Raw genomic sequence first — 22,154 nt, 5'->3', positions numbered from 1 at the left:
GGTTTGGCTTAGGAGGGGGGACCCCACGCAATTTTTTTTCAAAAAATAAACACTTTCCCATCCCCTTCCCACTGATAAACATGCACGGATCTCATGGATCCGTGCATGCCTATCCAAACACGGGATAAAAAAGCAGGTCTGGTTTTTTTTAGCACTTTTTCACGAATTGTATTTCTGCACGGCAGTGTTTGGCTATTGTCGGCAGTGTTTGTGATTTGCACTTTTTAGTAAATTACCGATTTCTACCAAATTGCAGGCGTATTTGACCGATGGTGTATTGATTCGTGATTTTTTCCTAACACTTCCAAAATATTACGAATGCCCTCATCACTGCCGAGATTTTTGCTTAGTAAATTACCGAAATGACACTTTGAAGAAAAAACTGCATCTCGGTCAAAATCGGGACCTTAGTAAATATACCCCAAAGCGTGAACCGAGACAGGATAATAACAAGGGGACCTCTAACTAAAACAAACAAAGCTAGGGGCTACTAACTACCCTGAAACTAAATATATGTGCGGCACGCCGCCAAAGGAAAAGAACAACAAAAGATACCACTGTCCGTTCCCCCACACGGCACCGCCGAGTTCCGGGGAGGACAGTGAAAAGCGGAAACCTCTGCAAAAACCACCAACACAAAGGAAATACAAGGATTGAGCGGCCTAGGCCGCAACTCGCGGCAGAAGCCGCTACTCACAAACCGGGAGAGAACCCCAAGTAACGAGAACCCACGGATGACTGCAACAGGTTCGTTTGGGACAGGAAGGATTCCCAGGACCGGCTTCAGAACTCCAGGACACGGGAGCACAGGGAGCAGTATCGACCAGATACAGCTAAACCAGGAACAGACGTTACCAGGCAGGAACAGCATACAGGAAGCTATCACCGGCGTCTGTGCCAGGTACCGAGGGAGAAATTAACAGGGAACCCTCCAATAGCTGCAGCGAAGCCTGATTAGTAATGTCGTGCAGCTGCCCTGCTGCACGACCAGAGCTAACAGGTGTAATGATTGGCAGGAAGCAACGGGGAACGCGGTAGTCAGTGGCGTCCACGTTGCTAAGGGTCCGGCGGCTAAGCGCACACGGCGTCCTAGCATTGCTAGGGACCCGGCGGCTCAGCGCGCAAGGCGTCCCAGCGTTGCTAGGCGCCGGGCGGGCAGGGAAGGAAGTGTGGCGGCCGTGAGCGTTGCTCGGAAACAGACCGGGCGGCGCCGTGGACCGCGGCACCTAACAGTACCCCCCTTGAGGAGGGGTTAAAGAAGCCCTAAAGCCGGGTCTCTGAGGAAATTCCTGAAAGAATAATCTCTTATGTTTAGGGGCATGTAGATCCTTATCCAGGACCCAAGACCTTTCCTCCGGACCATAGCCTTTCCAGTGAACCAAAAAATAAAGCCGGCCCGAGAAACTTTGGAATCTAAAACCTTCTCCACCAAGAACTCTTGTTGCCCCTGAACATCCACCGGAAGTCTACCCTGGGAAATCTTCCGAGGGAATCTCCTGGAAGAAAAATACTGCTTCAGAAGGGAACAGTGAAAAGTATTGCCAATTTTGAGTGATTTAGGCAAGCGTAGCCGAAAAGCAACTGGGTTGACCTTCTTAACGATAAGGAACGGTCCAATAAATTTGGGTCCCAATCTAGCCAAGGGGTTGTCGGAGCTTGATGTTGCGGGTTGACAACCACACCTTATCTCCCACCTTAAAAGTGCAGGGGCGTCGGAACCTATCAGAAATTTTTTTTTCTCGGAAGGTAGCCTTCTTAAGGGCAAGGTGCACCTTTTTCCAAATCATTCTGAGAGGGAAGTTAAGGTCAACGAGGAGACTGGAAAATGAGGGTAAAAAGTATTGGCTCTAGGATGAAAGCCCAAGACCGAAAAGAATGGGGACTCCTTGGTGGAAGAATGACAAGAGTTATTATAGGCAAACTCGGCCAAAAGGAAGAAATTCAGACCAGTCATTCTGAAGTTTGGCCGAATATAACCGTAAATACTGTTTTAACGACTGATTAACAGTTCAGTCTGTCCGTTAGACTGTGGATGGTACCCAGATGTTAAAGAGAGTTTCATATTTAATGAGGCACAAAAACGTTTCCAGAAACGGGCGATGAATTGCGGTCCCCGATCAGAGACAATATCCCTGGGTAAACCATGGAGCCTGAACACATGGCGGAGAAACAAAACTGCCAACCCTTGAGCAGAGGGTAATCGGGGAAGAGCAATGAAGTGGACCATCTTACTAAAACGGTCTACTACCACCCAAATGACTCGAAATCCGGCTGAAAGAGGAAGGTCCACCACGAAATCCATGGATATATGTGACCATGGCCTGAGAGGAACGGCCAAAGGTATGAGTTGCCCGACCGGCAATGATCGAGATACCTTGTGCTGAGCACAAACCTGACAGGAACGGACAAATTCCCTTACATCTTTAGAAAGATTAGGCCACCACACTGAGCGAGAGACTAACTCAAAGGTCTTAGTGATACCCGGATGACCAGAAACTTTGTTATCATGAAACTCAGCTAGAACAGTGCCTCTCAGAAATTCAGGGACTAAGAGACGATCTGCAGGAGTAACTTTGGGAGCCTGCTGCTGAAGCTGGACTAGCTGTGTAAATAAATCCTGTGTGAGGCCTGCCCGGATGACAGACTATGGAACTATGGGGGTAGTAGCCGGATGGTTATTGTGAACCGGAAGAAAACAACGTGACAGGGCATCAGCTTTCGTATTCTTGGAACCGGGCCTGAAGGTGATAATAAACCTGAAACGAGTAAAAAACAGCGCCCAACGTGCCTGTCGGGCATTAAGCCGTTTAGCAGACTCAATATACTGCAGGTTCTTGTGGTCAGTAAACACCGTAATGGTATGCCTAGCTCCTTCCAGCCAATGCCTCCACTCCTCGAAAGCCCATTTAACTGCCAACAATTCTTGATTACCAACATCATAGTTGGATTCTGCGGAAGAGAATTTCCTGGACATGAAGGCACATGGGTGTAATTCCTGAGACTCCGGTTCTTCCTGAGAAAGAATAGCCCCCACTCCAACCTCTGAGGCATCTACCTCGACAATAAAGGGGAGCTCCGGGTTAGGGTGTCTGAGTACTGGAGCTGAAACAAAGGCCTGCTTTAAGGCCAGAAAGGCAGACTTGGCTTCAGGCGACCAATTGGAAGGGTCCGCTCAGGGCCGTCTTTTCGTATGGGCTCAATGGGCTCTTGCCCAAGGGCCCCAGGAGTAATAGGGCCCAAGGCTGATAGCTGAGGGTCCCTTCTTTCCAGGGGTACTAGATTTTTGAAAATCGGCCCTGTGGAACTGGAGATATCCGACTTCAAAGCAGTGGTCCCCATCCAAGCCTGTTAATTGTTCTTCCCAGCCAGATATCTCGGGTTCTGTCTGATTTAGAGTTTTTCTGAGGGTATACTCCAAAAGCTGGGACTATCCCCTTTCAGTGGACACTGGCAGCTTGTCTCTACTATGCCCAGAACCAGAGATATCAGCCTTCAAGCAGCTGGTCCCTGCTACACCTCCACACACCAAATATGAAGTTTTATATTTTTGTTGGTGGATTGCTCTGGCTACTGAAGTCTGATTCCCAAGTGCCTAGTACCTCCTGAAAGGCGGGACTCTATCGTTTTTTTTTATCCCATTAAAGCTAAGAAATCTATTTCCAGGAACTGGAGATATCTGCAGTAAAGCAAGCTGCCCTGACCCCCGGAAAATGATGAATATTAAGCCCACTCCACTATCCACTCCTCCCCTGTGTATTAAACACCCCCTGGAGGTCATGTACCAGGGCCCCTTCATTCAGCACAATGTCCCCTTCTACAGTTTAGCGTTCTCCTTCTCGCCCCATTTGTGCAGTAAAGGAATAATTAACAGAAATTATTTCTCCAGGTCCTACATGCTGAGTGAAAGATAGAACCCCCACCCCTACCGTTGATGGATGGGTAGGGGCCCCAGTGCATTGCTGTGCCCAGGGGCCTACACTGCTGTTAAGACGGCTCTGGGTCCGCTCCTTTTTTAGTCAATGCTACTATAGGAGCAACCAAATCAGAGAAGGTATGAATAAAACGCCTATAGTAATTTGCAAACCCTAAAAAGCGCTGAATTGCTTTTAAGTTCGTGGGTTGTGCCCAATTCAGGATGGCCTGGAGTTTCTTAGGTTCCATGAAAAACTCCTTAGGAGAAATAATATACCCCATGAAGGACACTTCTGTGATGTGGAAATCACATTTCTCCAGTTTGGCGTATAAATGATTTTCCCGTAATTTCTGAAGGACTAGTCGCACATGGGTAATATGTTGTTCAAAAGACTCTGAGTAAATCAAAATGTCATCTAAATAAACGACTACAAACTTTCCAAGAAAGTCACGAAGGACGTCGTTAATGAGATCTTGAAACACTGTAGGAGCATTTGACAGCCCAAACGGCATCACCAGGTATTCATAATGTCCTGACTGTGTGCTGAAAGCCGTCTTCCACTCATCCCCAGATCTTATTCGGATGAGATTGTAAGCCCCTCTAAGATCGATCTTGGAGAAGATAACGGCAGACCGGAGCTGATCAAAGAGTACTGAAATCAATGGCAAGGGGTAGGTGTTTTTAACAGAAATTTTATTCAGAGCCCGAAAATCAATACATGGTCTGAGCGACCCATCTTTTTTCTCAACAAAAAAGAACCCTGCACTCAATGGAGATTTCAAGGGTCTAATGAAGCCTTTTTTTAGGCTCTCCTGTACATAATCATTCATTGCCGTGGTTTCCGGCCCAGACAGGGCATATAGTCTCCCCTTAGGTAAAGGGGCACCGGGAACTAAATCAATAGCACAGTCATAGGACCGATGAGGAGGCAGTATATCCGCATTACCCTTGGAGAAAACGTCGGCAAAGTCCTGATATTCCAAAGGATTAAGTTCTGAGGTGACGGCCGCAACCCGGACTGGACGGGAAATACACTCTTTGACACAAAAGGGACCCCATCGGGAAATCTCCCCAGACCGCCAATCTATGGTAGGATTATGAAAGGCAAGCCAGGGGTGACCCAAAACTATGGGGACAGCCGGACAATGAGTAAGGTAAAATTCGATTTTCTCTGAATGTAGGGCCCCTACTGTCAGTTGTACTGGAGGTGTGCGGTGAGTGATAACCCCATTAGAAAGCGGACCACCATCCAAGCCGTGCATGGTGATACGTCTATCCAAAGGTATCTGTGGAACGCCTAAAGCATGAGCCCAACCAAGATCCATGAAATTTCCCGCAGCTCCACTGTCGACAAAGGCCGACACCAACGAACTGAGGCTACCAAAGGAAATTTTTACAGGAACTAATAAGGAATCGTTAGAAGAGATTAACTGCAGACCCAAGTGAACCCCCTCACTACTCACTTGGTCAGAGCGTTTCCCTGCTTATTCGGGCAATTACGTGCGATATGTCCCTTGCCACCACAATACAAGCAAAGACCAGAATTTAGCCTTCTGGTTCTTTCCTCTGGGGACAGCCGGGAGAGACCCATTTGCATGGGCTCCACAACGTCCTCAGGGAAAGTATACACACATGAACTAGGCCTGAAACTAGCTCCTCTTTCAGCCCTCCGCTCACGGAGAAGTCGATCAATTTTAATAGCGAGCTCCATGAGTTTGTCTAGAGTCTCAGGAGCGGGGTACTGAAGGAGACTGTCTTTAATAACTTCAGACAAACCGAGGCGAAACTGACTGCGCAGGGCCGGGTCATTCCAGCCACAGTCGTTCGACCAACGGCGAAATTCGGTACAATACGCCTCAGCTGGATTTTTCCCTTGCTTAAGTGCACGCAGGTGGCTCTCAGCTGATGCTTCTCTATCAGGGTCATCATACAAAAGGCCTAAGGACTTAAAAAAGGCATCTACCGATAGCAAGGCAACATCATCCGCTTTTAGCCCAAAAGCCCAGGTCGGTGGATCACCTTGTAGTAATGACATCACAATCCCGACCCGTTGAGACTCAGTACCAGAGGAACGGGGCCTTAAACGAAAATAAAGCTTACAAGCTTCCTTAAAATTAAAAAAATCCTTTCGGTTACCCGAAAAACGGTCGGGTAAATGCATTTTTGGTTCTGGAATCATACTCGGGGAGGCTCGCAAAAGATCTTCCTGCGATCTCACCCGAAGAATAAGATCCTGAACCATCTGAGTTAGTTCCTGAATCTGGTTGGCCAAAACCTGGCTGGGATTTGGGCCTAAAACTGCCGGATTGATGAGGCCGAATTTCTAGGCCCACCAAATACAAAACAACTTTTTTTTTTTTTGTGTTGTTTATTTTGGGCCGGTGATAATGTTACGTTCCTGATGCTCAGAACTGAAGAGATGTTGCGAGGTGAGTTCAGAGCACCAGGACGTGACGCTGAACTAAGGAGTGGTACGGGAATAGCCCCTAGCATCCTACCTCCATTGTCTTACCCATGTGGTCAATTCACGCCTGAGTGACTATGGTTTCTTGGGCCCACGGCAGCCGCGTTTGAAGGGCGGATTAGGTCTGCCCAACTCCGATGCCCCCAGGTCTTAAAGTGAGACAAAGCGTGAACCGAGACAGGATAATAACAAGGGGACTTCTAACTAAAACAAACAAAAGCTAGGGGCTACTAACTACCCTGAAACTAAATATATGTGCGGCACGCCGCCAAAGGAAAAGAACAACAAAAGATACCACTGTCCGTTCCCCCACACGGCACCGCCGAGTTCCGGGGAGGACAGTGAAAAGTGGAAACCTCCGCAAAAACCACCAACACAAAGGAAATACAAGGATTAAGCGGCCTAGGCCGCAACTCGCGGCAGAAGCCGCTACTCACAAACCGGGAGAGAACCCCAAGTAACGAGAACCCACGGATGACTGCAATAGGTTCGTTTGGGACAGGAAGTATTCCCAGGACCGGCTTCAGAACTCCAGGACACGGGAGCACAGGGAGCAGGATCGACCAGATACAGCTAAACCAGGAACAGACGTTACCAGGCAGGAACAGCATACAGGAAGCTATCACCGGCGTCTGTGCCAGGTACTGAGGGAGAATTTAACAGGGAACCCTCCAATAGCTGCAGCGAAGCCTGATTAGTAATGTCGTGCAGCTGCCCTGCTGCACGACCAGAGCTAACAGGTGTAATGATTGGCTGGAAGCAACAGGGAACGCGGTAGTCAGTGGCATCCCCGTTGCTAAGGGTCCGGCGGCTAAGCGCGCACGGCGTCCTAGCGTTGCTAGGGACCCGGCGGCTCAGCGCGCACGGCGTCCCAGCGTTGCTAGGCGCCGGGCGGCCAGGGAAGGAAGTGCGGCGGCCGTGAGTGTCGCTCGGAAACAGACCGGGCGGCGCCGTGGACCGCGGCACCTAACAAGGACTTGTTGCAACATGGGCCCTGTCTGTTCCAAGACTTACCGCGGCTGCGTTTGACAGCATGGCGGTTGAACGCCGGATCCTAGCGGAAAAAGGCATTCCGGATGAGGTCATTCCTACGCTGATAAAGGCTAGGAAGGAAATGACAGCTCAACATTATCACCGTATATGGCGAAAATATGTTTCTTGGTGTGAGGCCAAGAATGCCCCTACGGAGGAATTCCAGCTGGGCCGTTTCCTTCACTTCCTACAGTCTGGAGTGACTTTGGGCCTAAAATTGGGTTCCATTAAGGTCCAGATTTCGGCCCTATCCATTTTCTTTCAAAAAGAGCTGGCTTCTCTACCTGAAGTTCAGACGTTTGTGAAGGGAGTGCTGCATATTCAGCCCCTTTTGTGCCCCCAGTGGCACCTTGGGATCTTAACGTGGTGTTGAGTTTCCTGAAATCCCACTGGTTTGAACCACTCAAAACGGTGGAATTGAAATATCTCACGTGGAAGCTGGTCATGCTACTAGCGTTGGCTTCGGATAGGCGTGTGTCAGAATTAGCGGCTTTGTCACATAAAAGCCCCTATCTGGTTTTCCATGCGGATAGAGCAGAGTAGCGGACCCGTCCACAATTCCTGCCAAAAGTGGTTTCATCTTTTCATATAATCCAACCTATTGTGGTGCCTGTGGCTACTACTGACTTGGAGGATTCCGAGTTGCTTGATGTGGTCAGGGCTTTGAAGGTTTATGTAGCCAGAACGGCTAGAGTCAGGAAAACAGACTCTTTGTTTATCCTGTATGCTTCCAACAAGCTTGGTGCGCCTGCTTCAAAGCAAACTATTGCTCGCTGGATCTGTAACACGATTCAGCAGGCTCATTCTGCGGCTGGATTGCCGCTGCCAAAATCAGTTAAAGCCAATTCCACTAGGAAGGTGGGCTCTTCTTGGGCGGCTGCCCGAGGGGTCTCGGCATTACAGCTGTGCCGAGCGGCTACTTGGTCAGGTTCAAACACTTTTGCAAAGTTCTACAAGTTTGATACCCTGGCTGAGGAGGACCTTGTGTTTGCTCATTCGGTGCTGCAGAGTCATCCGCACTCTCCCGCCCATTTGGGAGCTTTGGTATAATCCCCATGGTCCTTACGGAGTCCCCAGCATCCACTAGGATGTTAGAGAAAATAAGATTTTACTTACCGGTAAATCTAATTCTCGTAGTCCGTAGTGGATGCTGGGCGCCCGTCCCAAGTGTGGACTTCTTCTGCAATACTTGTATATAGTTATTGCTGCAATAAGGGCTATGTTATTGTTGCATCAGGGTTGAACTGATGCTCTGTTGTTGTTCATACTGTTGACTGGGTAAGTTTATCACAAGTTATACGGTGTGATTGGTGTGGCTGGTTTGAATCTTGCCCTGGATTACCAAAATCCTTTCCTGGTACTGTCAGCTCTTCCGGGCACAGTTTCTCTAACTGAGGTCTGGAGGAGGGACATAGAGGGAGGAGCCAGAGCACACCAGAATCTAAATTCTTTCTTAAAGTGTCCATGTCTCCTGCGGAGCCCGTCTATTCCCCATGATCCTTACGGAGTCCCCAGCATCCACTGCGGACTACGAGAAATAGATTTACCGGTAAGTAAAATCTTATTTTTCTGCAGCGGGGTACACGGATTCCACAGGGAATACATCGGGGATGTCCTAAAGCAGTTCCTCATGGGAGGGGACGTACTGTAGCGGGCGCAAGAACCCAGCGTCCAAAGGAAGCATCCTGGGAGGCGGAAGTATCAAAGGCATAGAACCTAATGTAAGTGGTCACTGAGGACCACATAGCCGCCTTGCACAATTGTTCTGGGGCCGCGCCACGTCAGGCCACCCAAGAAGGGCCAACAGACCGAGTAGAATGGGCCTTAAGCAGCAGGGGCATAAGCTTGTGCAATTACCATTCTAATCCATCTGGCCAAAGTTTGCTTATTCGCAGGCCAGCCACGTTTGTGAAAACCAAAAAGAGAGTCAGACCTCCTGATGGAGGCAGTCCTCTCCACATAGATACGGAGAGCCCGTACCACATCCAAAGACCGCTCCTTGGAGGACAAACCAGGAGAGATAAAGGCCGGAATCACAATCTCCTGATTAAGGTGGAAAGATGACACCACCTTAGGTAGATAACCAGGGCGAGTTCTAAGAACTGCCCGGTCACGTTGTGAAAAATCAAAAAGGGTGAATGACAGGACAAAGCACCTAAGCCTGACACCCTCCTAGCAGAGGCAATAGCCAACAGAAAAACGACCTTAAGCGTAAGACATTTAAGGTCCACAGACTCAAGAGGTTCAAATGGAGACTCTTGCAGGGCATTAAGAACAACCCACAGATCCCATGGCGCCACAGGATGGATATAGGGAGGCTGAATCCGTTAAACACCCTGAGTGAAAGTATGAATGTCAGGAAAACACACAATTTTTCTCTGAAACCACACCGACAAGGCAGATATATGAACCTTGAGGGAGGCCAAGCGAAGGCCTAAATCCAGGCCTTGTTGCAGAAAAGCCAAAAGTCTGGTAGTGCTGAACTTGTATGCATCGTAATTCTTATTAGCACACCAGGTGAAGTAAGAATTCCAGACCCTATAATAAATCCAAGCCAAAGCTGGTTTACGAGCTTTCAACATAGTTTGAATGACCGCCTCAGAGAATCCTTTGGCCCTCAGGAGCGAAGCTTCAAGAACCACGCCATCAAAGCCAGTCTGGCCAGGTCTGGGTAGACACAAGGGCCCTGAACGAGGCGGTCTGGGCGTTGAGGAAGTAGAAGAGGACGCTCTATTGAGAGAACCTGCAGGTCTGAGAACCCATGCCGTCTGGGCCACGCTAGTGCGATTAGAAGCAGTATTCCTCCTTGCTTGAACTTCTGAATTACCCTGGGCAGGAGAGACACCGGAGGGAACATGTATGGCAGCCGAAAGTTCCATGGAATTGCCAGTGCGTCCACGAACACTGCTTGAGGATCCCTTGTCCTTGCTCCGAAGACCGGAACCTTGTGATTGTGTTGAGACGCCATCAGGTCTGGTAGGCCCCACTTGTGCACTACGAGTTAAAAGACCTCCGGATGAAGACTCCACTCTCCGGCGTGTACGTCCTGACAACTGAGGAAGTCTGCTTCCCAGTTGAGGACCCCCGGAATGAACACTGCCGATATGGCTGGCAGATGGCGTACCGCCCATTGGAGTATCTATGACACTTCCATCATAGCCATGCGACTTCGAGTACCGCCTTGATGATTTATGTAAGCCACCTTGGTGGCGTTGTCTGACTGTACTTGAACAGGCCTGTTCTGTACCAGAGGCAGGGCCAGTTTCAGAGCATTGAACACTGCCCGCAACTCCGGAATATTTATCGGGAGGAGAGATTCCTCTTTGGTCCACCGACCCTGTAGAGAGAGTGTTGCTCCAACACCGCGCCCCAACCCCGCAGACTGGCATTCGTCGTTAAAAGGACCCAGTTGGAGATCCAGAAGGGACGACCCCTGCTCAATTGTTGGTTCTGTAGCCACCAGCACAGTGACAGACAGACCTCCGGAGACAAGTAGATCATTTGAAACCTGATCCGGTAAGGCAGGCCGTCCCACTTGGAAAGGATTAACCTCTGCTGAGGGCGAGAGTGAAATTGAGCGTACTCTACCATGTCGAAAGCCGACACCATGAGGCCTAACACTTGCATCGCCGAGTGTATCAACACTCTGGGGCGAGAGAGGAAGCATCTTATCCTGTCCTGAAGTTTCAGGACTTTCTCCAGAGACAAAAACAATCGGTTGTGTATGTCCAGTAGTGCCCCCAGGTGCACCATGCTCTGAGCAGAGACCAGCGAGGATTTATTCCAATTGATGAACCACCCGTGGGCTTGTAGGAATTGGACCGTCGGTTCCAGATGACAGATGAGAACCTCTGGGGAGTTCACCAGGATCAGCCCAGCCAGTCGTCCAGATATGGCAGGATCCTGATGCCTTGGCAACGGAGAATGGCCGTCATGACTGCCATGACCTTGGTGAACATCCGAGGAGCTGTAGTCAGTCCAAAAGGCAAGGCTTGGAATTGATAATGTAGGTTGCCAATAGCAAACCACAAATACTGCTGATGCGACACGGCAATAGGTATGTGTAGGTAAGCATCCTGTATGTCCAGGGATACCATATAATCCTTGGGATCCAAAGCCAGAACAATAGAGCAAATCGTTTCCATGCGGAACTTGGATACCTTCACAAATTTGTTCAATGATTTGAGGTTGAGAATGGGCTGGGAACAGCATTGAATAGTACCCCCTGCCTCTCTGAGACAGAGGCACCGGCACTATCACTTCAGTGTCCAGGAGGGATTGCACAACCAAATGTAGAGACTTTGCTTTTAACGGATCCGAAGGGATAACCGTCAAGCAAAACCTGAGAGGGGGACGTTTTTTTGAAAGAGATGGCGTATCCGTGAGAGACAACTTCCCAAGCGTCCGAAGTGGTCCGTAACCATTCCTGGGTGAACTGTAGAAGTCGGCCTCCCACCCTGGGGTCTTCCAGGGGGAGGCCCGCCCCGTCATGCAGCAGGCTTGTCAGGTTTGGAAGCAGGCTGACGGGCGGCCCAAGAACGTTTAGGTTTGGACTTAGAGGTTTTGGAAGCGCAAGCTTGTCTCAGGTACGCCTGACCCTTTGCTGTACCTGGAGGTAGAAAGGAACGAAAGGTGATACTCTTAGCCTTTGGAGCCGAAGGATTAGTACTTGGAAGACAAGCAGTCTTGGCAGAAGCCAAGTCAGTCACAATCTTGTTAAGATCTTCCCCAAATAGTATATCTCCCTTAAAGGGAAGCAGCTCCAAGTTCTTTCTAGAGTCCAGGTCCACTGACCAGGACTGCAACCACAGAATCCGGCGAGCCAGAATGGATGTAGTAGACGCTTTGGCCGCCATAACACCGGCATCAGAGGCCGCCTCTTGAATGTAATGGGAGGCTGTGGTAATATGTGATAGACATTGTCTGGCACTATCAGGAAAATTCAGAGGTAGCCCTGTTGCTTCAACTATCCCCTGTTGCTTGAACCCATGCTTCAATACCTTTTGCAGCCCAAGAGGCTGCCATAGTGGGTCTATGTACAGTAGGGTGCATCAAACGCCCCATGAATTTTTAAAAGTAAGAAAAATTATTTGTCCCCATGCTACATTTTTTTGAATTGTTAAGGATATATTGCATACCAATTTTGAAGAATCTGAGATGATATTTATGTGGCCCACCATGCCCCTGAAGATTAAAGATTTCTATTAATTTCTATTTTTCTATTTATTTTATTTCTATTTATTTCTATAAATTTCTATTTATTTTATCTGAAAAAGAAACAATGATTTGATTAATGATTTGTGATTTGGATGGGAACAGTCACGATAGGCCCATGAGGCTTTATGCTGTTCCCTTTCTTTGTTATCTTCTTATGTTCTTAAATCAATGTAAGACACGCATTCATGGCACACATACAAAAGTTGGCTTCGTTTTGCTAAAGTTAGTTGTTTTGTATAATACAATACAGTACAGTACAATACAATACAGTACAGACAATTTTTGGGTGTGGAGGTGGACCACCTAAGTCAAATCGTACATCAAAAAAAAAATTGCACAGTTGTTTCTATGCTAAAAAGCTACATTTTAAGAATAGGGACAGCAAGCATTCCGAATGTCGGGGCGTTTGATGCACCCTAATGTAGAGCACCCGCAAAAGTGTAAATAGACTTCAAGCATCCTTCCACACGCTTATCCGTCAATTCCTTCAGAGAAGTGACGGTGGTGACAGGCAGAGTAGACGACACCACAAGACGGGCTACATGTGAGTCCACTGGTGGTGGGGTTTCCAACTTTTTACTTCACTCTGCCGAGAGAGAATAATGAGCTAGCAACTTTTTAGACAGGGAAAATTTCTTTCCTGGAGACTCCCAGGATTCCGGACGTACAGTATGTCAATTAAATGAGAATGTAATAAAAACTAATTTAGTAACCTTCTGATGTTTGAATTTATCAGGTTTCTTAGATGTATCAGGAGGGTCTGTCTCATCATCAATCTGAAGAATCAGTTTGATAGCCTCCACTAAGTCAGGAACATCAACCTGTGTTGCAGATTCCTCATCAGAAGCAGCTGAATCGGTGTCTGAGAGGTCAGTATATTCCCCATCCTCATCGGAAGAAGTATCTGAAACATGCGAGGAAGAAATGGCCCGTTTAGATGACCCTTTAGTCCTAGGAGGGCGAGGGTTAGGCTTTTGTTTAACCAAAGACTGATGTAATTGCTATAACTGAGACGACAGAGTATCTACCCATGGCGGATTAACTACAGGGACGATATGTGGCTGTAATGGCACAGGAGGTCCCACAGGGGGCGTAAGTCTTGTTACCAGCATAGTCAGCATATTAGAAAAACCAGCCCAAGGTGGGTCTTGGTGTGCTACCGGTGCTGCAGGCTGACTGGGGGGTGCAGAGCACACAGTAAGTGAATAAACCAAAGCGCTTGAAAATTATGTAAATGCAACAATGAGTGCGGTGAATGGCTATATTGTAGCCAAATAAACAATGTAGAAATTAGTGCAATACCTGTGAATAAAACGTTATTTAAAATCAAACAAAAGATACTGATGTTTACAGCCCTTTTGTGTATTTGCTGAGATCTCCAAGCGGTGCTTAATGATTGCAGGGGTTCCGTAATTTGCCGTGTAGGCAGGTCTGTGTATGGATCGTCCCGAACACCTGACTCTCCCTATACTACCAACCTTGTTGCTGGTGATGTCCGTCTTTCTCCGGCTGGTTCCCCCGCTCCGACTTGTCCTCTTCTCCGGCCGCCGCTCACTTGCGCTGTGCGGCGCTCAGTGAGTCATCGCAATCCCGGTCTGTCAAACGGCTGTGATAACGGCTTCCAGAGGGTCAGCTGCGTGCTGACGAGGAGAAGCAAATAGATTGAAAAGCTTGTTTTTTTGTTAAAAGTCCTTTTCCCAGTCTTTCCTCCGACGCGTTTCAGTCGCACTGCCCTTAATCATGGATCGCACACAGTACCTGGACCCTCAGCTGAAATATTTTCCACAGATAAATCCGTGGCGTCAGCACTACATGACTCAGGAGCGCCCACGGATTTCCCGCCCTGTGCAGCAGACATTATTGGGAACATAGCCGTAGGGCGTAACAGTACAATATAGCCAGACAAACACAGTACCGGACAAAAAAACCCTGTGTAAAGTGACTGCAAATGCTGAGCACAAACAGAGGAATTAAGCGGTATAGGGTGACTGAAACACACAAAGAAAAATACAAAATAGTATATCCTGTGGGACACTATATAATATATGGGACCCTGATGCACTTAGCCCCTTCCAGGGTACAGAATATAGTGATAGCAATATGTGGGGATACACAGAATGGAAACCACACAGCAGCTATAGGCACACACAGTCACAAGTACAATGCAGAGATGATCACATACAACAATAAGACTGTACTGGACTAGTAATACTACATATAGTTATGTATGTATACAGATATAACAATGCACAGTAAACACTGGATGTATATTACAGAATACTTGTACTAAATATTCATATAGGTAGAAACATAGAATTTGTCAGCAGATAAGAACCACTTGGCCCATCTAGTCTGCCCCTTTTTTTTTTCTTTTTTTACATTATTTTTTTTTATCTCTAACCTTATTTGATCCTTATTTCTTTGTAAGGATATCCTTATGTCTATCCCATGCATGTTTAAATTGCTCTACTGTCTTAGCCTCTACCACCTCTGATGGGAGGCTATTCCACTTGTCCACTACCCTTTCTGTGAAGTAATTTTTCCGCAAATTTCCCCTGAACCTCCCCCTCTCCAGTCTCTGTGCATGTCCTCGTGTCCTATTGCTTCTCTTCATTTGGAGAATGTTTCCCTCCTGGACTTTGTTAAAACCCTTGATATATTTGAAAGGTTCTATCATGTCCCCCCTTTCCCTTCCCTGCTCCAAACGATACATATTGAGATTTCTTAGTCTTTCTGGGTATGTTTTGTGATGTAGGCCATACACCATTTTAGTTCCCCTTCTTTGCAGAGTTTCTAATGTATTAATATCCTTTTGAAGATATGGCCTCCAGAATTTAACATATTATTCTAGATGACGCCGTACCAATGACCTATACAGTGGCCTTATTACTTATTTCTTTCTGCTGCTGATTCCTCTCCCAGTGCAGCCAAGCATCTGACTAGCCTTCCTCATTGCTTTGTTACATTGCTTACCTGCCTTTAAGTCATCTGAAATAGTGACTCCTAGATCCCTTTCCTCAGTAGTTTCCAGTATAGTGCCATTAATACTATATTTAGCCTTTGGATTTTTGAGACCCAAGTGCATGATTTTGCATTTCTTGGCATTAAACTGTAATTGCCACACTCTTGACCATTCCCCTAGTCTACCTAGATCCTCAATCATTTGTTTTACCCCACCTGGTGTGTCTACCCTTTTGCATACCTTTGTGTAATCTGCAAAAAGGCGTACTTTCCCTTTAATGCCATTTGCAATGTCACCAATAAAGATATTAAAAAGCACTGGTCCAAGTACAGATCCCTGGGGTACTCCACTGGTAACATTTCCCTCCTGTGAATGCACTCCATTTACCACAACTCTCTGTTTTCTATCCTTCAACCAAGATCTTATCCATTCAATAATCCTAATATCCAATGCAAAACTTTCAAGTTTATTTAGCAGTCTGCGATGTGGAACAGTGTCAAAAGCCTTACTAAAGTCTAGATAAGCTATATCCATGGCTCCACCTTTATCCATCACTTTAGTCACACAGTCAAAAAAGTCAATAAGATTTGTTTTACATGATCTCCCCCCAGTGAATCCATGCTGTGTCACGATCCGGGTATCTGGACGCCATTACTTGCCTTTCAGATGTCTTCTGAGGCTGGCTCAGCGTTCCAGGGCCGGATTTCATCTGTAATACTGATGTCCACATTCTGCTTCCCACTCCTGTCATCCTGAGACGCTGTTACAGTGGCGCCATGTTTACTTCCTGAATGGCGTCTCCCGTCCTCCGCGGCCTCCGCCGCTGTTCCTGTGTTTCAGTATACAGGATATCAGAGTGGCGCCTCATGCCAGCCGCGGCCTCCGCTGTTGTCCGCGTGGTTCTACTGTGCAGTCATCAGTCTGGCGTCTCCTGTCCTCTGCGGCCGGTGCCGCCATTGCTGCTAAGTTCTCACATGGAATACCAAACCAACTTTCCCTCCAGGTGACTGCATGGGCGCAGCCATGTTGGATTCTGTCACCTGTTCAATTTCCACCAATCCATTGCTCCATTGAAATCTGCATAATTGCCTAGCCAATCCCTTCCTTGCTGCAGGTATAAGTATTCCGTGCCTGAGCAAGGAAGGCGTCAGTGCTTTGGTTGTCAAACCTAGTTCCAGTTTGTCTCTCTCCTGTGGTTGTTTTCCAGGTTCCAGTTCCTGTCTCCAAGCTTCCACTAAAGAGACCCGCTCCAGTCTACCACCTGCGGTGCAGCCTGACTCTCCAGTCCTCTGGGACTCATCTGTTTCCAGCTACAGATTCACCTGCTTCCAGCACTTAGCTTCCAGCAGAGATCAGCTCTTCTTAAAGTGCCGGTACCATTTCTACAGATTCCCATTCACTACCGGTATTATTATTTCACCGCTCTCAAGCTCCATATATCAAACATATTTCATCGCTCTCAAGCTTCATTTATTATTTGGCTGGTTCCATCCAGCAATCCACTCCGTGCTTACATCTGTCTGGTTCCAACCAGTACCCACAGCAGCCACTTTATCTACGGCAGTCCCGCTTCCTTTGGAACATCAGCTGGTATGATCCTGGGCTACCTCCATTACTACAGTCGGGCCTGGTAAGGACTTTCCATCTAGAAGATAATAAGAACTGTCTCATACTACCAGAGCCCTGTGGCCCTTGCCATCCTGTAGTACCCAGGAACTGTGTTATATTTCTGCTGATTTTATGTTTCTCTTTTATTACTGCTGTGATACATGGAGTTTGTCAAATAAACATCATTGACTTTTATCCTGGTTGTCGTGGTCACGCCTTCGGGCAATTCTTCTACGTGTAACTTACATGTCCAGGGGTCTGATACAACCTCCCCGGTTTCTCTACACCTCAGCCCCTACAACTGAGGCTGCCTCCCGTCAGCTCAGGCCCTCAGTTGTGACAGTAAGCACTGACCATATGAATCCAGCCGGAGACCAGGATCAAGCGGCCAGGCCGATGCAAGAACTGGCAGCCAGACTCGAACATCAGGAGGCTGCACAGGGCCACATCATCCGCTGTCTCCAGGATCTCTCTACTCGGCTGGATGGGATTCAGACAACCCTCCGTGGATCAGGCGCGTCCGGTGCGTCACCCACAGTGACTCCAGCTGTAACCCCACCCACCTTACCCATTTCTGCTCCACGTCTTCATCTTCCAACGCCAGCAAAATTTGATGGATCTCCAAGATTCTGCAGGGGATTTCTCAACCAGTGTGAAATCCATTTTGAGCTACAACCTGGCAATTTCCCCAGTGATCGTACTAAAATTGCCTACATTATTTCTCTTCTCAGTGGCTCAGCCCTTGACTGGGCATCACCATTATGGGAGAAGTCTGATACCCTGCTGTCCTCCTATACTGATTTTGTGACAACATTCAGGCGCATCTTCGACGAGCCAGGCCGGATAACTTCAGCTTCATCTGAGATTCTCCGTTTACGCCAGGGATCGCATACTGTGGGACAGTATCTTATACAGTTCAAGATCCTGGCATCCAAACTGGCATGGAACGACGAGGCCCTGTATGCTGCATTCTGGCATGGCTTATCAGAGCGCATTAAGGATGAGTTAGCTACCAGAGACTTGCCCTCTAAGTTGGATGAGCTAATCTCACTATGCACGAAAGTTGATCTACGGTTCAGAGAAAGAGCAACTGAGCGAGGAAGATCATCTCCTCCAAAATCTTCTGCTCCTCCTCCTCGTCAACCGTCTCCATCCAAAGATGAGCCCATGCAAATTGGTCGTTCTCGTCTATCTCCTGCTGAGCGCCGAAGACGTCTTTCTCAGTCTCTTTGTCTCTACTGTGCAGCTTCGTCTCACACCATCAATGCCTGTCCCAAACGTCCGGGAAACTTCAAAACCCTAGCTCGCCAGGGAGAGGGCCGGCTAGGAGTAATGATCTCCTCTCCATCTCCTCATGATTGTAACCTCCCAGTCTCGCTTCAAATTGCTCAACGTTACAGGAACGTCATTGCCCTCCTAGATTCCGGAGCAGCTGGGAATTTCATGACTGAAGCATATGTTAAACGGTGGTCCCTACCCACCGAGAGACTTCCCTCGTCCATTTCCTTGACTGCCGTGGATGGCAGTAAGATTTTTGATGCAGTTATTTCTCTAAGGACTCTACCAGTTCGTCTGAGAGTGGGAGTTCTTCATTCGGAATATATTTCTTTTCTAGTGATTCCAAGAGCCACACATCCAGTGGTTTTGGGCCTTCCATGGCTCCGTCTCCACAATCCATCGATTGACTGGACGACTACGCAAATACTGGCATGGGGTCACTCCTGTGCTAAGACATGTTTGTTTAAGGTACTTCCTGTTTGTTCTTCCTCCTCCAGGTCGTCTGATGTTCCACCTCCTCCATATCAAGACTACACGGACGTGTTCAGTAAAGCTTCTGCTGATGTCCTTCCTCCTCATAGGGAATGGGACTGTCCAATTGATCTCATCCCAGGGAAGGTTCCACCTCGAGGCCGAACTTATCCGTTGTCTTTACCAGAGACGCATTCCATGGAGGAGTACATCAAAGAGAATCTGGCGAAGGGTTTTATTCGACCTTCTTCTTTCTCCAGCTGGCGCAGGCTTCTTTTTCGTAAAGAAGAAAGACGGTGGCCTGCGGCCGTGCATCGACTACAGAGGTTTGAACGACATTACCGTTAAGAACCGTTATCCTTTACCCCTGATTACAGAGCTCTTCGATAGAGTTAGCGGAGCAACCATCTTTACAAAGTTGGATTTGAGGGGTGCCTACAATCTCATCCGGATCCGTGAGGGTGACGAGTGGAAGACTGCTTTTAACACCCGTGATGGACATTATGAGTACCTCGTCATGCCCTTCGGATTGAGCAACGCTCCAGCTGTCTTCCAGCATTTCGTGAATGAGATCTTCAGGGACATCTTATACTGCCATGTCGTGGTCTATCTAGATGATATCCTTATCTTTGCCAATAATCTAGAGGAACATCGTTTCTGGGTAAAGGAGGTTCTGTCCCGTCTCCGTGTCAATCATCTCTATTGCAAATTAGAGAAATGTGTCTTTGAAGTCAAATCCATTCCGTTTCTAGGTTACATTGTGTCCGGTTCCAGACTAGAGATGGATCCTGAGAAACTACAAGCAATCCAGAATTGGCCGATACCCTTAACCCTTAAAGGGGTCCAGAGGTTCTTACTACAGAAAGTTTATACGAGACTTTTCCACCATTGTGGCGCCTATCACTGCGTTGACTAAGAAGGGTGCTAATCCGTCCAAGTGGTCTGAAGAAGCTACGCAAGCTTTTCATCTATTAAAACAACGGTTCATCTCTGCACCAGTTCTGAAACAGCCCGACATCGACTCTCCTTTCATCTTAGAGGTGGATGCCTCCTCCGTTGGAGTAGGAGCGGTGTTATCCCAGAGGGCTAAAGATGGCCATCTACATCCTTGCAGTTTCTTCTCCCGGAAGTTCTCCCCAGCTGAGCGCAACTATGCCATTGGCGACCAGGAGTTGCTAGCTATCAAGCTCGCTCTAGAGGAGTGGAGATATCTGTTGGAGGGAGCTTCTCATTCAATTACTATACTTACCGACCACAAGAATCTTTTATATTTGAAAAGCGCACAATGTCTTAACCCTCGTCAGGCCAGATGGGCACTTTTTTTTTCCAGGTTCGACTTTAAACTCCAGTTCTGTCCGGGCTCTCAGAATCGCAAGGCCGATGCCCTTTCCCGCTCATGGGAGCAAGAAAATGAGTCAGAGTCTTCGGACAAACATCCTATTATTAATCCGTTGGCATTCTCCATGGTAGGGATGGACTCTACGCCCCCACCAGGGAAAAGTTTTGTGAAGCCGGTGTTAAGGAAGAAGCTCATGCATTGGGCCCATACTTCCCATTTTGCCGGACATACAGGCATTCAAAAAACCCTTGAGTTTATCTCTAGGTCCTATTGGTGGCCAACTCTGAAGAAGGACGTCATGGAGTTTATTGCATCTTGCCCAAAGTGTGCCCAATACAAGGTATCCCGCCAGTCTCCTGCGGGGCAACTGGTTCCATTATCTGTTCCTCGTCGACCGTGGACTCATTTGTCGATGGACTTTGTTACAGACCTGCCTATGTGCAACAAGTTCAATACCATCTGGGTGGTAGTTGACCGGTTCACCAAGATGGCACATTTCATTCCTCTCACCGGTCTTCCGTCAGCTTCCAAGTTGGCTCAAGTGTTCATACAAGAGATCTTCCGACTCCACGGTCTTCCTGAAGAGATCATCTCAGATCGAGGAGTACAATTCATAGCCAAATTCTGGCGAAGTTTGTGTCAAGCCCTCCAAGTCAAACTAAAGTTTTCCACAGCTTACCATCCTCAGACCAATGGTCAGACTGAGAGGGTGAATCAGGACTTGGAGGCCTTCCTCCGCATCTATGTGTTTTCCTCTCAAGATGACTGGGTTCAACTACTTCCCTGGGCCGAGTTCTGTCATAACAACCAATATCATTACTCATCTTCTTCAACATCATTCTTCACTAACTATGGATTCCACCCTAAAGTTCCAGAATTCCAACCGCTTCCAGCAACTTCTGTTCCAGCAGTGGATATCACCTTGCGTCAGTTTGTAAACAACTGGAAGAATGTACGAGCGGCTCTGCTCAAAGCATCGTTCAGGTACAAGAAGTTTTCTGATAAGAAGCGTAGAGCGGTTCCTGCTCTCAAGGTGGGTGATCGTGTGTGGTTGTCCACGAAGAATTTGAGGTTAAGAGTTCCCAGCATGAAGTTTGCACCTCGTTACATCGTTTTTTTCAAAATTAAAAAAGTCATCAATCCTGTTGCTTACAGACTTCAGTTACCTCCCTTCTTGAAAATACCCAGGACATTCCATGTTTCCCTGTTGAAACCGCTGATCCTGAATCGGTTTCATTCTGCACTTCCTCCGGCTCCGAAAGTCCAGACTCAACGAGGAGTTGAGTATGAAGTTGCCAAGATTCTGGACTCGCGTCACTGTTACGGTCAATTACAGTATCTCATTGACTGGAAGGGCTATGGTCCTGAGGAACGCTCTTGGACCAATGCTTCAGATGTCCATGCTCCTGCCTTGGTCCGGAATTTCCACTCCAAGTTTCCTCAAAAGCCGAAGAAGTGTCCTGGGGCCACTCCTAAAGGGGGGGGGGTGCTGTCACGATCCGGGTATCTGGACGCCATTACTTGCCTTTCAGATGTCTTCTGAGGCTGGCTCAGCGTTCCAGGGCCGGATTTCATCTGTAATACTTATGTCCACATTCTGCTTCCCACTCCTGTCATCCTGAGACGCTGTCACAGCGGCGTCATGTTTACTTCCTGAATGGCGTCTCCCGTCCTCCGCGGCCTCCGCCGCCGTTCCTGTGTTTCAGTATACAGGATATCAGAGTGGCGCCTCATGCCAGCCGCGGCCTCCGCTGTTGTCCGCGTGGTTCTACTGTGCAGTCATCAATCTGGCGTCTCCTGTCCTCTGCGGCCGGTGCCGCCATTGCTGCTAAGTTCTCACATGGAATACCAAACCAACTTTCCCTCCAGG

The 22,154-nt window shown here is 47.9% G+C and overlaps 1 protein-coding gene across 2 annotated transcripts in view; it reads left to right on the top strand.

The window, feature by feature from the left end:
* Nucleotides 1-13,389: 13,389 nt before the first annotated feature.
* PRTFDC1 (phosphoribosyl transferase domain containing 1) overlaps nt 13,390-22,154 on the top strand; it is a 95,611-nt gene continuing 86,846 nt past the window's right edge. Inside the window, exon 1 of one of the 2 annotated variants that reach the window (XM_063921630.1) lies at nt 13,390-13,495. The gene's annotated coding sequence lies outside the window, so the exon portion shown is untranslated. The remainder of the gene's footprint in view (nt 13,496-22,154) is intronic. The other variant, XM_063921628.1, reaches the window with a different exon arrangement.

Source organism: Pseudophryne corroboree, chromosome 5, assembly GCF_028390025.1.
Source record: "Pseudophryne corroboree isolate aPseCor3 chromosome 5, aPseCor3.hap2, whole genome shotgun sequence".
Taxonomy (NCBI): Eukaryota; Metazoa; Chordata; class Amphibia; order Anura; family Myobatrachidae; genus Pseudophryne; species Pseudophryne corroboree.
Note: the sequence above shows the minus strand (reverse complement) of the source record. Positions and strands in the feature narration are given on the sequence as shown.